Here is a 15,355-nt window from a genome sequence, read left to right as displayed (position 1 = left end):
CATATAGGGAAGTTTATTCTTGACCTTTGCGTCCATCTATGTGACATAAAAATCTCCACTCGAGGTGAGCTTGTCAGACCTCCATGCTGCTAAGATACACACTATTTGGTATGGTACATCAACAGCTCTATTGAACGTTGTAGGATGCTGGATGCCCTGTTCGAGAGAGACTTCAGCGGTAACAACAGATCAGTGTTTCCCACAGCCTCCTGCCAGCCAGTCTGCTCAAAACTAAAGTGTTCTCACAGACATGCTATTACCTACTGACCGTGTGTGTGCGTGTGCGTGTGCGTGTGCGTGTGCGTGTGTGTGTGTGTGTATGTGTGTGTGTGTGTGTGTGTGTGTCAGCAAGGAAAAGTGAGAGTTTATTTGATGTTTGAATGTTACCTTATCTGTCTCTAGTCTCTGTTAACTCTCCCCCGGCCTCACTCTCCATAATGCTCTTTGGGAGTCAGTGGTTTGCAGAGAGGCTGATGCCCAGACTACATTACCCACAATGCTATATTTAGACCTCTGCAGTGTGTGACTCAGCACAGCAAAGCCTAACTATGGTCTGACGGCACAGCTCTGAATGGCTCTATAAAATATTAACAGCTATACGCATATTTTATTAAATGATATTTTTCAGAAAGACTGGGGCTTTACAACACCCATAATGGCAAGAAAGCATTTTATTTATCCATATAGCGCAAAATTCAATTTGTACAGCATATGACATCTTACGTTTGATAAAAACTATCATTTATAACTTTAATAGCTTTTACTAGGGATGTCCCGATACAACTTTTTCACTTCCGATACGATACCGATATTGTAGCCTTGAGTATTGGCCGATACCGATATCAATACGATACGATATAGGCACAAATCATACATATATTTATTCCTTATTTTGTTGTGTGGAATGTTAGAAAAGGCTTGATAAAGTGATGTTACTGTTACTGATGTTGTAGTGATATAACAGAAAACAATAGTCAGCAACAGTAGGTATAGGAAAAACTGACCCATGTATTATTAACCAATTGGTTACATAAATTTTAACCTTCAACATAAGAGTATTACCTCAACAAATCCAATGAAAACAAAATGTTATATTTAAAGTGCAAAATAACCACTGGTTACCAACATCATTATACAATTGAATAGAATAAATTAAATTTTAAAGTGCAAACAATTCAAGTTCACTTAAGTTATTTTTCTACTGTCAGCATATGTTGGAAACAACTGTGGGCAGGGACAAAAACAACAAAAACTATAGGAATAATGTAGCGAGGTTCGAGGTGCTCCATTAAGCGTTTAAACCCGACATTACTCACCACCGACAGGGGCTGGTCATCAAGCACAATAAACTGGGCTATCTTTTCTGTTATGGCCATTGCCTTTTTGCTGTCCCGTGGTAGTTTGTCATAGCCTGGATGCCAGACGAATTTAGCCCCGCCCACAACAGATTTGGTCGGGCAGTTCGGTCTGGGGTCGCTCCATTGGGAAAAAATTATGGCCGGACTGGGCCAATCAGATTGTCAGGGCGGGCTTTATACGATGATTGACAGATGATCAACGGTGACGTAATCAACCACGTCACCAAAGTGCCCTCGGGTTGAATTCGTTTTCAACAAACATGCCTGCCGCTGGCGAGCTGAGATGTGTAGATGCTGCCATTGAGTCTGTTTTAGAAGACATCGACAGCGCATTCATTTTGAAAGAGGAACACAGAACGTGGAGGCGACGCCAAAGCACCGCGCTAATCCCTATCGCCCCGGCGCTTGGCTGTTCACAACGGACACTGAAGCGACGCTGAACCGCCGGGCAGCGCTAATAATATCACCCGTTGATCCAGTAGATCGCTGCACGGCTTTGTGCCAGTCACACCGGAGGCTGAAGCACCGCGCTGCGCCAAGGCTGCCTCGCGGTGCTTCAGCCTCCGGTGTGACCGGCACAAAGTTTTAACATGGGAGTGGATGGGAGCCAGCTGTTATTTAAGGCTTGGCGCTGCGCTGAAGCGTCCGGTGTGAACCCGGGTTAGTAAATAACTCACAATGCGTTGCTTAGCATACGTCACATACTACGTTGCTCTGATTGGTTGTAGGTCTATCCAATTGAGCGAAATACTTCCACACAGCCGACATCACTACACCTTGCTGCAGGCACACACGTTGTCGTTGTTGTGATCACGTGGGCTGTGCATGCTGGATCAGAGACGCTCTTCTTCCGCGGCCGGCACCAACGTTAATTAAGGGGCATTACCACCTACTGTGTTTGAGTGTGATCAAACCAGAGTCACCTATTATAGAAGTCCTGTAGCGGTAAATGGACAGCTTATATCGGAGCGCTTATATCGGAGTTTTTAGATTCAGTCCGATAAAATCCGATATTCACTTTTTTGGCTGATATCGGACTGATTTCCGATATCAATATCGGATCGGGACATCCCTAGCTTTTACCCCCCCAAAAAATAAAATACATTCACCATCTAATTAAAACAACGATTACTGGGTATAATAATTGCTGCAATCAGTGGTATTCAGCTGCTTACTCTTCTAAGTACAAACCAAATGTTCGTCAGATACACATCAGTCTGATATCAAACAGGCATTACAGGTTAAGGTTAATATCCAAGTGTATGTGTGTCCTCTTCTGCATGTGTTCCTGACCCACTCAGATACATCTCTTGCCCTCAAGCAGCTCACATGATGCATTCATGCAGATGGCATGCTGCATGTTACACTGGATACCATCTGCAGAACGCATGGCTACTATTGTGCATGTTAACATGTGATTGATATTAAAATTGTGTGAGAATGTGTATGTGTGCATTTTGTACACACATGAGCATATGTGAAGTGGCGTTTCATTTTAGGCATGCAGGGAGGGACATGCATGCTGCTTTATGTAATTGGTCACATGAAGTGTGAATTCCATCCACCTTTCCACGCAGGATCTGATCCTGTATGTTAGTTATGTTTTCAAACCTTCACATGCTGACCGATGTGTATGACGCTTTGGTGAGCTGCCACCTCCAATGGCTGCATGTAATGGGTGCGTGAGACAGTTTTGTTTTCAAGGTGCTCATTTCTTAGAGTGCATATGAAGTTGACCTGACTATTGATTCTTCATTATCTCTTCATCGCTTTCAAACAAACATAAATACTATAGATTATGTTTTGTTGCTGTTGTCTTATCAAAGCCACCAGTTTGGCTCTTATCACCCTGAGTCAGACACTGATTCCCCACAACCCTCAGGCTTTATTGCCTGACCTCTTATCCCTGTGTACGGTGGTAAACCACGATTACAGGTCAAAATGTTCACCAGGAAAGGTCATAGATGCTGCACTATGGAAGGACATCCCATCTTGTTTGGGAACCTTCCAAAGAATTGGAAGCAAACATTTTTACAGTTCAAGCTGCATTTTCTAGCTACATATTTACGTATGGATGATTGATTCACATCTCTTTTCCATATCTCCAACAATGTCAGACTGTTCTTTTATTTTTTCTCCAAAATATTAACCATAGAATGAGAGGTAATCTCCATAAAATAGAGAGTTTCATTCTTTCAAGAGCACTTTTGGAAATTCCTATGTTGAATATGCTCAGAAAACAATCAGATTACCTCACCCTATTGGCAAAGGTTTTTCAGTTATTTTAAGGGAGAAAAAACAAGACTACAGATGAGCTTGCATGACTCATTTGGCAGATATTTCAACAGTATATTGATAAGAATATTTGTTGTTTTTCTAATGTCTATGTGAAATCATCCAGTGTTTCCCTTCGTTTCTTTGATCATAATTGCAAGTACAAAGTAACACAATTACCCAGTGGCCACAGTATTGTTCAGCTGACCATGGCAACACATTGTACCAGAGAATGCACTAACATCAACACCGTGACAAGAACTTGTAACAGAGATGCAGCTTTCACTTGAACCTAATACAGAGTGGCTTTCTAAGTATTTGCTGTTGCAGTGAGAGCTCTTAAAGATCATGTGTCATAAAGACTCAAGAGGTTAAGGAGCGCAGGCAGCTCAGAAAACCAGCCTCTCAACAGCTGGCACTGAGAAAAGCACTGCCGCCTACACTGGTGTCAGACGAGCGCTTTGTTAAAACAAGAGTGTTCTGGCTTCCTATAAGATTATGGACAAGATTTGAATATTTGAATGAAGAATTTCAGACGTTACACTGATATCAAAACTATTTTTTTTTTATATCAGTGAGTTCAGCACTTTTCAGGAAAAAGTGCTGAACTCAGGATGCAACGATTGTACTCATTTGAGATCAAGGTGCCAAGGTTAATAAATTAGTTTTCATGGACTTCTCCATTCTCTCTAGTGCAGTGTCAGATTGCTGGATTTAAAGGAATTGTAATTTGCTGTATGATAATGCTGTGATCTTCCTTCTGTATGTAATAAGAGCGCTAAAGATGACTATGTGGTTCCTCTTGGGAGTTGGGTTAGGGTTTGTGTATTTACAACTAATCAAAGTAAAAAATACACCTTTAATATAATGGAGCTAATAGTACACTAATGAAAGAACTCCATAGTTCACATGTCACAGTCCTTTCTGCTACAGATTTACCTTAAAAACACTGATAGCTAAAACCACAAGAAAGACCTTTTAGCTTCCTACTTAGCTGTAGCTAACTTTTGCCATAAAACCATAGCACTTCATACCTTTAACATGTTGTAGGAAAGTTCATAATGGATACATTTGCTCTTCCCCTCCTACACTCAGAAATATGTTGTGTGCTCTACTCATAACAGGTTGATTTTTCACTCAACAGGACTTGAATGCACAACGAATGACATTCAGAGAGTTTGTTTTTCACTAAGGAGGTATGATTGTGCATGAACTTGCTGCTTTATGCTTGCTACAGCTAGAGCCCACAACCCAGCATAATTTCCCTCACTGATTTAACGGCTGTATGTTCTGTACTTACCTAGAAGTTCAGTAAACTTCCTGAAACCTTTTTTCTGCAAGCCTTTGTTGTGCGAATCTCTTCAGCAGAAAAATAGCAGGAAACATTGGCTCACTTGAAACGGCATATTTGCAGCAGCAGTAAATCTTGCACCATGCAAATCTACTGCATACATACAGTTTATCTCAAGTCTTGTGATAGCAACTATTTAGCATTAAAGCTTGCTAACAATCACAAACAAAGTCAGCTAGCTAACTAACTTTAAAATGCATTCTGTTACTTTTAGGTATCCAAAAGATTTAGCTTAATCTGTTGTAAAGAAACTATAACTACAAAAACACTTCCAATCTTTTATCCACACGGGTAGAATCAGATCAGAATGGATAGAGCTCCTAAATCTCACAACTCACCTTACTACTTTATAAAACACATTTCGGTCCTTCAACACAAAAGGAGGCAGGCCCAGGAAAAAGTGCTGAACTCAGGTTTTTTCCTATTCTCTTTTGACATTTTTCCAGCACTCTTTGTGGAATGACAGTACACCCTGTCCTGGCTGGATACATTTTATGTGTTGGTATTTTTAGCAACATAAATTGTCCCTTGCCAACAACCCACATTTTTTAAGTAAATATACCCTGTCTGGAGGCCTGTAGCTCAGCTCTGCCTTGGTCTCAGGGGAGAGTTTGTGTGTCTCTTTTTCAGTCTGTATGTTTGAATGTGTGTGTATGTGTAAGTGAGTATGTGTATAAAAGAGATTTAAAGCTTCTGTAATCAAAGCCAGAGAATGAACATGCTTTCCCAGGCCCAGCTGACTCCACTCTAAACCATTACACCCGCACACTCGCTGTTCCATACTGTCCCGCAGTTTAATGGGTCCAAGGAGCTTGGGCTTGAGGGTATGTGTGAGTGTTCTGGGTGAGGAAGTTGTCCAGCATTGGACTTCCTCCATTATGCTAAAGCAAGCTCTTTGATGTCAGGGTTGTTTGCCAGCTGGTCACTGTAATCCTGGAGCAGGTCGTGCTATATTCATGTTAGATTTTCAGGATCTCAGGGTTCGTCATGGGACCTGATTTGGGATGACCAATGTGGGAAAGAGGAGAATTACTGTGTAACCAGAATACAAAGAAAACCCCTGTTATGGCGGTTTTATGGCTTTTTTCAGTTTCAAGTCAGTGCTTTGAGCTGCCATGTTGTTTGGATGGTTGTTCCCATGTGACAGGAAAGCGACACATCTCAGGAATTTGGTGAGTATTACAGAGAGACAGAGAGGAAGGGAGGGAGCGCAGCTGAGTACAGAAAGTAGAGCTTCAAACGTTTATCATGCTCTTATCCCTGGAAATGCATATACAAACAGAGTCAGGTGTATCCAATTGCTTTTGAGCCGAGGCTTCGGACTCTGACCTTTGACCTCTTGTTTTCCATTCCATACTGTCTGTGATCATGGCGACTTTTATCTTAACATAGAAAAGGTTACATCCACACAAGAGTTATCATTTTGTTCTTATCAGTTTGTGATCTGAATTTTCTGGATAAATCTTCTCACGGTGCATATTTGTATATTGCAAAGCCCCTTCTGTTTAAAACAAACAGATAGGAATCTTTATTTTAAGAATAAAAATGACCAGACAAGTAAAACCTTCGACTCAATGATAACATATAACTGTGAGGATAACTGCCTAGGATTACACAGCTATCCGTGTTATTTTGTTAATGTCCTTTGGAGGTATATCCCCATTTCCCAGTCTTGCTTTGTGGTGTTGAAGTTCTCTAAACCATGGTTCACCGAAGGATCATGGTAACAGAAATAAACGTGCTGTTACGTTTTTGAGACATGGTTAGGTTTTTTCAAAGAGGTCCAGGCCTTAGAATAAGAAACAGCAGTGGAGTCAACAAATCAACTCCTGTCAGTCCTAAAACAGTCCTGCAGGCTGAATCAGTTGTTGTTTGATCTCACACCTTTCCCAATGGATATCATGAACTGCAGAATGCATGTTTTGATGTGTCTTTCATCTATCTATTCCGATTATTATTAATAAAACATTCACCATCACTGGTATCAAGTGTGAAAGGCCACAATCAGTTGATGATGTGAGCAGTGAGGGGGTGTTAATTACCAGTTAGGTTAATTTGAGTAATCAGTGGCATTAAGAGTAGCTAATCAGGGCTGAAAAGCTACAATCACTTTATAGTTTTAACGGAGCTCAGTTTTAAGCTGCAGCCTCTCACAAGGATTAAAGCGGCATTTTGGCTCAGCTCTTACTAAACAGACGGACAGACTGTCTTAAAACCTTTGGTCAAATCAAGTTCCTCAATGACTCACATATAGTCATTGAGGAAACTGCAATATTGCGTTATTAAACTGCTCAAGACAATAGTCGTATCAACATATTAAAATACACCTGGTTAAACCTTGTTTATGCTCACTGTTCCTGTCCTTGCAGAAATGACGTCAGACAGATTTTAGCTGGTGGACGCCATCAGTATATTTTCGGCTGGGGCACCATCCCCTAACCTTTTTAGCACGTGCCATGCAGCGCAACATGAATTGAGCTGGAGGCAAAAGTCTGTGAACAGCACCACTTGCTCCTCGTGCAAGAGTATGAAATGGAAAGGTGTCTTGTTGATGACACAGTTGATGCACGCAATGACTAATCTGTCCACCTTTACCATAGCTCTACTCAGAATAAGGTCAACAGCTAGACCCTAACCCCTAACATGGTCGTGTCAGGTGTCCATGCAGTTATACATTCAACCACATATTTAACGTGACACAAATATGTTAATATGTGAGTTTAGAGACATTTCATAGTATAATTTAACTTACCTTTAGTTGTGGTCTGTTCAGTGTGCGTGCTTTATCTGTCATTTTAATTAGTTATGTGGAAAATGTGAACTGACCGTCAACATGTCAACATGTGAAATCAGTAAAATGTTATGAATCTATGGATAATATTTGGCCTACTTTGTAAACTTTCATGTATTTCACCCAAATAAACTGAACAGATAAAGAGCATATTTTTCTTAAAATGTGCTGCCACATCACTTTGTTAAGATGCACAGATGCCGTGCACTGTTTGAGGGGACAGGGATGAAACTGGCACTTGAAATCCACCAGACTGGACCAGAACATCAATTGTTAAGGTTCATTATAGGACGCACTCATCTGGGTCACACTCACCAGTGTGAGAGGTCGCTGAGGACACTGGATGATTCAGGGCAGCAGTGGCATTAATCAGCTGCTCGGCTTACTTACAAGAGTTTGCATGGAAAATATTATAAATGGGCAGACAATATCTAAAAGACTGGACTGAAATAAATGTAGTTAAACCATATTTGTCACTGTAGCAAAATTTGTCTCGAAAGGTGGAAAAGAAGGGCAAACAGTTACAGTTTTTTTTAACACTGAGAATATTAAGAAGTGTAAAGGAAATTAATGAAAAAGAAAATTAAAGTAGTTAACAGTTGCGGGAAACAACTAATATGCTTCAACTTTTTTAGCCTTGAGCACATGTGGTGGTTCATCTGTCATAGCCAGACTCACTCTCCCGTCATCATGGCAACAGCAGTTGGGGTGAAGAGATGTGTTTTGACAGGAAGTGACCTTGCCATGACCTTCTGACTGATATCATGGGTCTAGTGAGGGGTCAGAGGTCAAAGCTGGTGTGTGTGTCTGTGTGTGTGTGTTTGTGTGTGTGTGTGTGTGTGTGTGTGTGTGTGTGTGTGTGTGTGTGTGTGTGTGTGTGTGTGTGTGTGTGTGTGTGTGTGTGTGTGTGTGTGTGTGTGTGTAAATTTCTGTCAACTGGAAGAACTTGACAGATCAACTTTGAGCTCCTGTCCCGCTGGAAAACATTTTAGCTGCTTGTGCAGTTTTTTTCACTTGAGCTGTTAGAGCTGAGCAAGGGTGACGTAGATCCTTTATTAAATACTTTACGTAAATTATGTGTATGATGTTTTCTGGGGACTAAATATTAATAAATATCCGTATTCCTGTGATCATAAACACTAGTCTCCTCACCCTGACCTTAATACATCATTAAAACCTTTAATTGACGTGCCTGTGATCGAAGCTGAAGGCGGACAGGTAAATACACTTACCATGAGCTCATTAAAAATTGATCAGTTGTCTGTAAAAACACACAAGTCAACAGTAATAGTCTTGTGATGCTCTGATATGTTGTAACAGAGCTCAGGTTATATGTGTAAACCGTATACGACTATTAAAAACCTTTTCCACTGCTCAAAGAATCCGCTAACACCCACTAGCATCTGGATTTTGTCTGCAATGGTAATGGATACAATTCACTCCCGGGTCAAATGACTGTTCAGTAGACACAGCAGCAATGGAAACATAAACCTTATTGAATGTGTGTAATTTTTTCCTCTTCTTCATTTTGGCAATCTAGACAATGACGCTGCACCTTTTCTGTGCAGTGTTGAAGCCCATTGAACTTCCAGTCGTTTGCGTGTAAAAAACCATTACGTTGTGTTGTTTTCTTCATGTTGGGAACAATGTGCAACAGCAACTTTTCTCCAATGTATTGTACAAGATGCAACACTGGAAATACAGTGAGGCGAGACAGCTTCTCAGGTTCAGGTGTGTTCATGAGTGGAGTGGTAGTGGTAGTCCTCCAACCAGACGGTCGGCTGCTTGTATCGCAGCCTATGCCAAAGGGTCCTTGGGAAAGATGTTGAACGCTGAATGGCCCCTCATAGATGTTGAATGCACTAAGTGGAAGTCACTTTGGATAAAAGCATCAGCTAAATGACATGTACGTCTTTGGCTGAGGGGGTAGAGCAGTTGTCCTCCAACCAGAAGGTCAGGAGCTCAAATCCCAGCCCATGCCAAAGTGTCCTTTGACAGATGCTAATCCCCCCAAAAAATGCCCCCTCATAGTAAGTCGCTTTAGATAAAAGTGTCAGCTAAATGTGATGTAATGTTATTAACTCATTACCACATATCAACACTCTGATATAACCGAACACCACATTGTTAAGCCTCATTATTGATCAGAAAACCTAATGAGCCTTTGCACTGTTACCACTCATTTTCTTTCCTCAATCAGAACGCTTCCAAACCCCTGACTCTTGTGGCCTATTGCTTAGGTATAATGTATCATGCCTTTATGCATTCCTCCAGCTTGTGGTATTGGAGGTTTGCTGCACAGGGTTGAACAGGATTGAACCGAATTCAGTGTGTGTACTTTAGCTGCTGTTGTCTCAGAGACTGGTGGCTTGTTTGGGTCGAGGGTAACTGGCTGTCTGGTTGTCCGGTAAGTCAATCTCAGACTTGCTTTTATAGTAGGACGAGAATCCAGGCCTCATGCATAATTCGGCTTTTTTATTGTGGCGCTGGTGCTGCTGCAGTCTAAGTGCCTCTGCCAGTCTCTCCCTCTTTAATCTGTCTCCTCATCACCTCCCTCTCTGCCCCTCTTTGTCCCACTGACTGTCTTTTCTTTTTTGCCAATCTCTTTCCCTCCATCCTCTCATTGTTGCTGTGTCACTGCAGAGATGCTGGTGTCAGGGGAACAGATGGGTGGTCGATGCAAACGTCTGTAACCTTGGAAACCACAGCCTCACCTGCTCCGGCTTGAACCCTCTCTCCTTGTTATACCACGAGATACTGTCCCTGCTCTTCCTCTTTCCAATATTGGCCACCTTCTTTTTATTTCTTCTCTTTCTTTCCATGATTTGTTTTACTATAACTGACCTCCTGATCTATAGGCAAACAAGTGCTATTGTCCCTTCTATTCACACAGAATATTAGTTAACATTTCTGAATCTATGTCAGGAATTTACATAGCCTGCAACATGAAGCTGCACTTAACAAGCTAAACAGACCTGTCTCCTTCTTGATGAGACATTCACTGTCTCAGTTTAAGTGTCTCCCATCAAATAGTTTTGTGGTTTTTTTGGATCTGTGACATACACAATAACGAGGAATGTAACACACTCACACAGAACATGCATACACATACTCTGTCTATGTATTCAATTCAAATGGCCGTCTGCCCATCACTGCAGTTCACTTTTGGAACTAGATGTTGGTTATACACAGCAAGTGAAGAGACACACACTGACGAATCCCTCTGCAAGGTTAAAGATAAAAGTTGTCATGGAGATGTACCGGTGGAAAGAATCAGAGCGACAGACAGTGCATGTGTGTATGTGTGTGTGTGAGTGTTAGTGTGAGTGACCACATACTGTATTTGTGTGAGGCATTCCCTCTGTTTTTCTGTGTCTCTCTATCAGTCTTCATTTGTTTCCGTAGCAGCACACAATTTGATGAGCAAGCCAAGAAATATTCAGATTCTTATCTTAGCAACAAGCTTAAGATCTGCACTGTCATGGAAACAGCAACAAACCTGTAAATTAATTCAGTTGCTAGGCAATAGAGGAAGAATGGTTATTGTGCCATTCACAGGGCGGACTTATGCTTTTCCTGGTCTGAGACTAAACCTCAAATCTGTTCTGTATATCTGCCCGATATTGATATTGAACATATACATATATTACCCTGAAGACACACAGGTGTTCAAATATCATATCATATAATTTCTTGTTATGTCATATGATGTCTTGTCATGGCAAAGCAAAGCATTGCATATATTATAATATATCATTACATTGCAAACCATGCTTTGCGATATCATATCATCACAAAGCATGTATGTTTATCATGGCATAACATAGGATATATCATAATATATAAATGTATTGCATTACATAGCATAGCATATATCATATCATAGCATTGCAAAGCATATATCACAAGGCTTGGTACTCTGCTATTAGCACCAGTATTAAATTAGTACTTCCTTTCAAAACTCTGATCTGTATAGTTTCACTTGTGATTTTCTCATTTCAAAATCATAAATGTAACTTTATCTACTGCAAGGCTAGTTCTCTTTGCTCTGTGTGGGTAGGTGAAAAAAAGGGTAGGAGAGTGAGTGAGAGGAAGGAAGTGTTCAGAATATCCCAGGAGGGAGTCCCTCAGACAGATAGAGAGAGGGGTGAGGAGGGCAGTGCTTAACTCCAAACACTATACACTCGAATGCCATCAGAAGAAGCTGCTTTAAATGTAAGGATTTATGACTCTATTTTGCTGCTCTTGCCTTTGCTTATTGAAGTATACTAAAATCAGGTTGATTTAATGAACTTTTCAGTAGACACTTTCCCTTTCATTCATCCAGCAGAGCAACATTAGCATTCAGTCAGTGTCATGTTTGCAGCCACTTGATGAGTCTTAGTCCAATATTCACTCCTTTAAGCTTCCTGTTCAGGGCTGTGGGAAATCCCTGGCTCTCAATAGCTCCTGGATTGTGTGCTGTGTCTACAGCTAACCACTATCTGAGAGTGCTGAAAAGGAAGTCCAAAGTGGGCTCATCAGTACTTTTCACAAACGAAAAAGCTGAATCTGGGATCTACGCTCAGAATCATGAATTCAAAACAATGAGCTGAGAGACCCAAAAATGTTCTCTAAAGTAAAACATAGACTTTGACCTTTGACACCCAATAATGTGATTTGATCTATTCTTATATAACAATAGGATTATTTCAACATTCTGTAAAGAAAGTTAGTGTTAAAGTGTTTTGGCTAAAAAGAGATACATCACAGTATTATAGTTGATAATTCCATTTGATATTTTTACCATTTCAAAGATGAGAACACAATTGTGTTAGTGCATTGGAAACACATTTTTTTGAAATTGTTCCTGTTAAACCAATTTTACGTCACTGATGATCTTCATTATGTGAACAACTAACACTCACATAATTGAAAATAAATATTATTAAAATTATAAATGTAGCTGTATTTGTTTTGTTTGCTTTGTTTGGTTTTGTCAATTTTAATAGAACCAAGTCAGACTTAGTGTTGTTAAAGGGACAGTCGGGCCTTCAAGTTCAAATCATGTCCAAAAACATGTTGATTTGCATTGGAAACAAGTCAACACTGAATCTCTCTCACACACACACAAACACAGTAGCTCTATTCCAGATGTGAGTGTGTGTTCGGTGCCACCCCCTAATCTTGTTGATCTCCTATGGAGTCTGAGAATCCTGCTTATAACAAACAGGAAGAGGGCCATCATAAATGCAGAGATCAAACACACACACACACACACACACACACACACACACACACACACACATGCACACACTTGGCTGTAACTCTAGTCCCATGGTTCTCTCTGCTGCAGTGAGCTCATTAAAATGTGCGAGGCGACCCCTCTCGTCTTCATGCACTCTGATCTCTCCTCCATCTCTTCTTCTCTCATTCCCTCACCATTCCACCTCTTCCTTCAATACAAAATACCCCCCCCCCCCCCCCCCCACACACACACGCTCTCTCTCTCTTCATTATTTAAATAACTTTACTCTCACAACGTCAGTGTCAAGATCCACTTATTGATATTGGATTAGATCGCATTGTCGACACAGTAGAAAATAGAGTCAGTTGTACAACTGATTGGCATGCATGGTGTGTACTTGATCTCTGTGTGTGTGTGTGTGTTTGTGTGTGTGTGTGTGTGTGTGTGTGTGTGTGTGTGTGTGTGTGTGCGTTGTTTGTATGTGTGTGTGTTTGGGGGAGGGTGGTTCTACTTTAATGAATGGTTGCCGGGTAGAACAGGATGCGTGAGGGAGGAATTTGTTAATTATGAATGGAACACTTTTCTCTGGATGTGAACGACACACAGTGCTAAGTTTGTCTGTGTCTGTGTGTGTGCATGTGTGTGTATCTGTGTACGTGTGTTTGTGTTGCTGTTTTGAGTAAATATGCCCAATATGTATATGCATTTCTCATGTACATGTCATGGGCAATGCATTCTGGGCTGTTCAGACCAGCACTGAGGCTATTCATTCATTCATTTTTCTATAATAAATCCCACTCTAGAATCTATGGTACTCATTTAATTTGTGTATGACCTCTCTGTCTGCTAAAACTACTCTGGTATTAAAGAGTGATTAAAAAAAATATATATTACTTCTTCTTTTGTCTTTTTTAATACTCAGTTTGTTGCTCTCTCTCTCTCTCTCTCTCTCTCTCTCTCTCTCTCTCTCTCTCTCTCTCTCTCTCTCTGTGTATATATATATATGTATTTACAAACGACTTGATCCCCAAGTTTGTTGTAAACTACTCTTTTTGCAGAGTTGTCCTACAGTGTCATCGCCAGGAAACAGGAGTCTATTTACCATAATTTACTGTAAATCTATAGTTATTTAGATATTCAGCTGTCATGCCACCACAGGTACTTCTGGCCATTCTTACAATGTTCACATAAGCATCTCTGTGAAGTGAAGCTATGCTGTTACACTGTGAAGCAGTGCTGTTAAACAATGCCAACACACAAGTTGGTCTGAAGTCGGTACCAGAAATGCTGCGAAACCAAAGTTATCACAAACGCTCCTGATGGTCATTCAAACTAAACTTTGTCGTGATATTTGGTTCCTAAAAACAAATATCAACCTTTTATGCCAGTTTGATCGATCTGACACTATCATCACTAATATTAATTATATGTTAACTCATGAAGTGACTCAGTATTGTTTATGGCCCCTGCGTGCCTGTATCCATTCCCAACAACGTCTAGGCTTGGTCCTAATGAGTCGTTGGATGGTGTCCTGGGGGATCTCCTCCCAGAACTGGGTCAGGACATCAGGGAGCTCCTGTGCTTAGCAGCGTTGCATACACCGATACACAATGTTCCAGGAACTCCCTACATACTCTGGCCGCATGAGGCCAGGCATTGTTTCATAACAGCAGTCATGATACTGTTGGCTATTCCAAGATTACCAACCTTAGCTCTAATTACAATTTAAATGTTTCAATTTAATAAAAAAATGTAATTAATTATCATCAAGTGTTGCTGCTCCCTTTCCTCAATAACGTGGTTACATGTTTCTGAATTTGTTGTTTAAATGGTTTTGGAGAAGTTTCCACCCCCCACTGTTTTTGGTCTGACACAGGAGTTTTCAGTTGTAGCTGAAAATATTAATCTGGTGCATAACACATTTTGGAATAATGCCCTTCCTCTCTCTGCACTCCCTGCATTTTAGCGTGTAAGCCTGTGTAAGCTCTCATGATAAACAGTGTCTCTCGAGGAAATCCCATTTGGCTCCTGTTTAATCTGAATTTTCCAGTGTGTACATTTCAGTGGCAGCAGTGATTAAGGAATTCTCTAGGCACCTCGTACTGTGTAAGCCATACCCCTGCTCATAAACTTGAAAGTGCATACTATGAAGATGAAACCACAGTATCATTTTATTGCTGGTTTCCACCTGTATAGCAGCAGCAGCAGCAGCTCGGAGCACCTTGTTTGGAAGTTAGCTCTGTCTGCCATCACTTAAAGTGACTCCAGCTCCGGGGTCAGCTTTTCCACATGGATCTACTCGGCCTTAAAATAGACTGTGTTTACAGTTGCAGGTTAGCAGCTCTCGAATCTCG

At 40.9% G+C, this 15,355-nt stretch overlaps 1 protein-coding gene across 1 annotated transcript in view; it reads left to right on the top strand.

The window, feature by feature from the left end:
- The window catches only part of mtss1lb (MTSS I-BAR domain containing 2b), a 69,322-nt gene that overhangs the window by 32,558 nt on the left and 21,409 nt on the right, over positions 1-15,355 (top strand). The gene's annotated exons all lie outside the window — the stretch shown is intronic.

Source organism: Pleuronectes platessa, chromosome 1 (assembly GCF_947347685.1).
Source record: "Pleuronectes platessa chromosome 1, fPlePla1.1, whole genome shotgun sequence".
Classification (NCBI taxonomy): domain Eukaryota; kingdom Metazoa; phylum Chordata; class Actinopteri; order Pleuronectiformes; family Pleuronectidae; genus Pleuronectes; species Pleuronectes platessa.
This window is presented reverse-complemented; position numbering and strand designations above follow the sequence as displayed.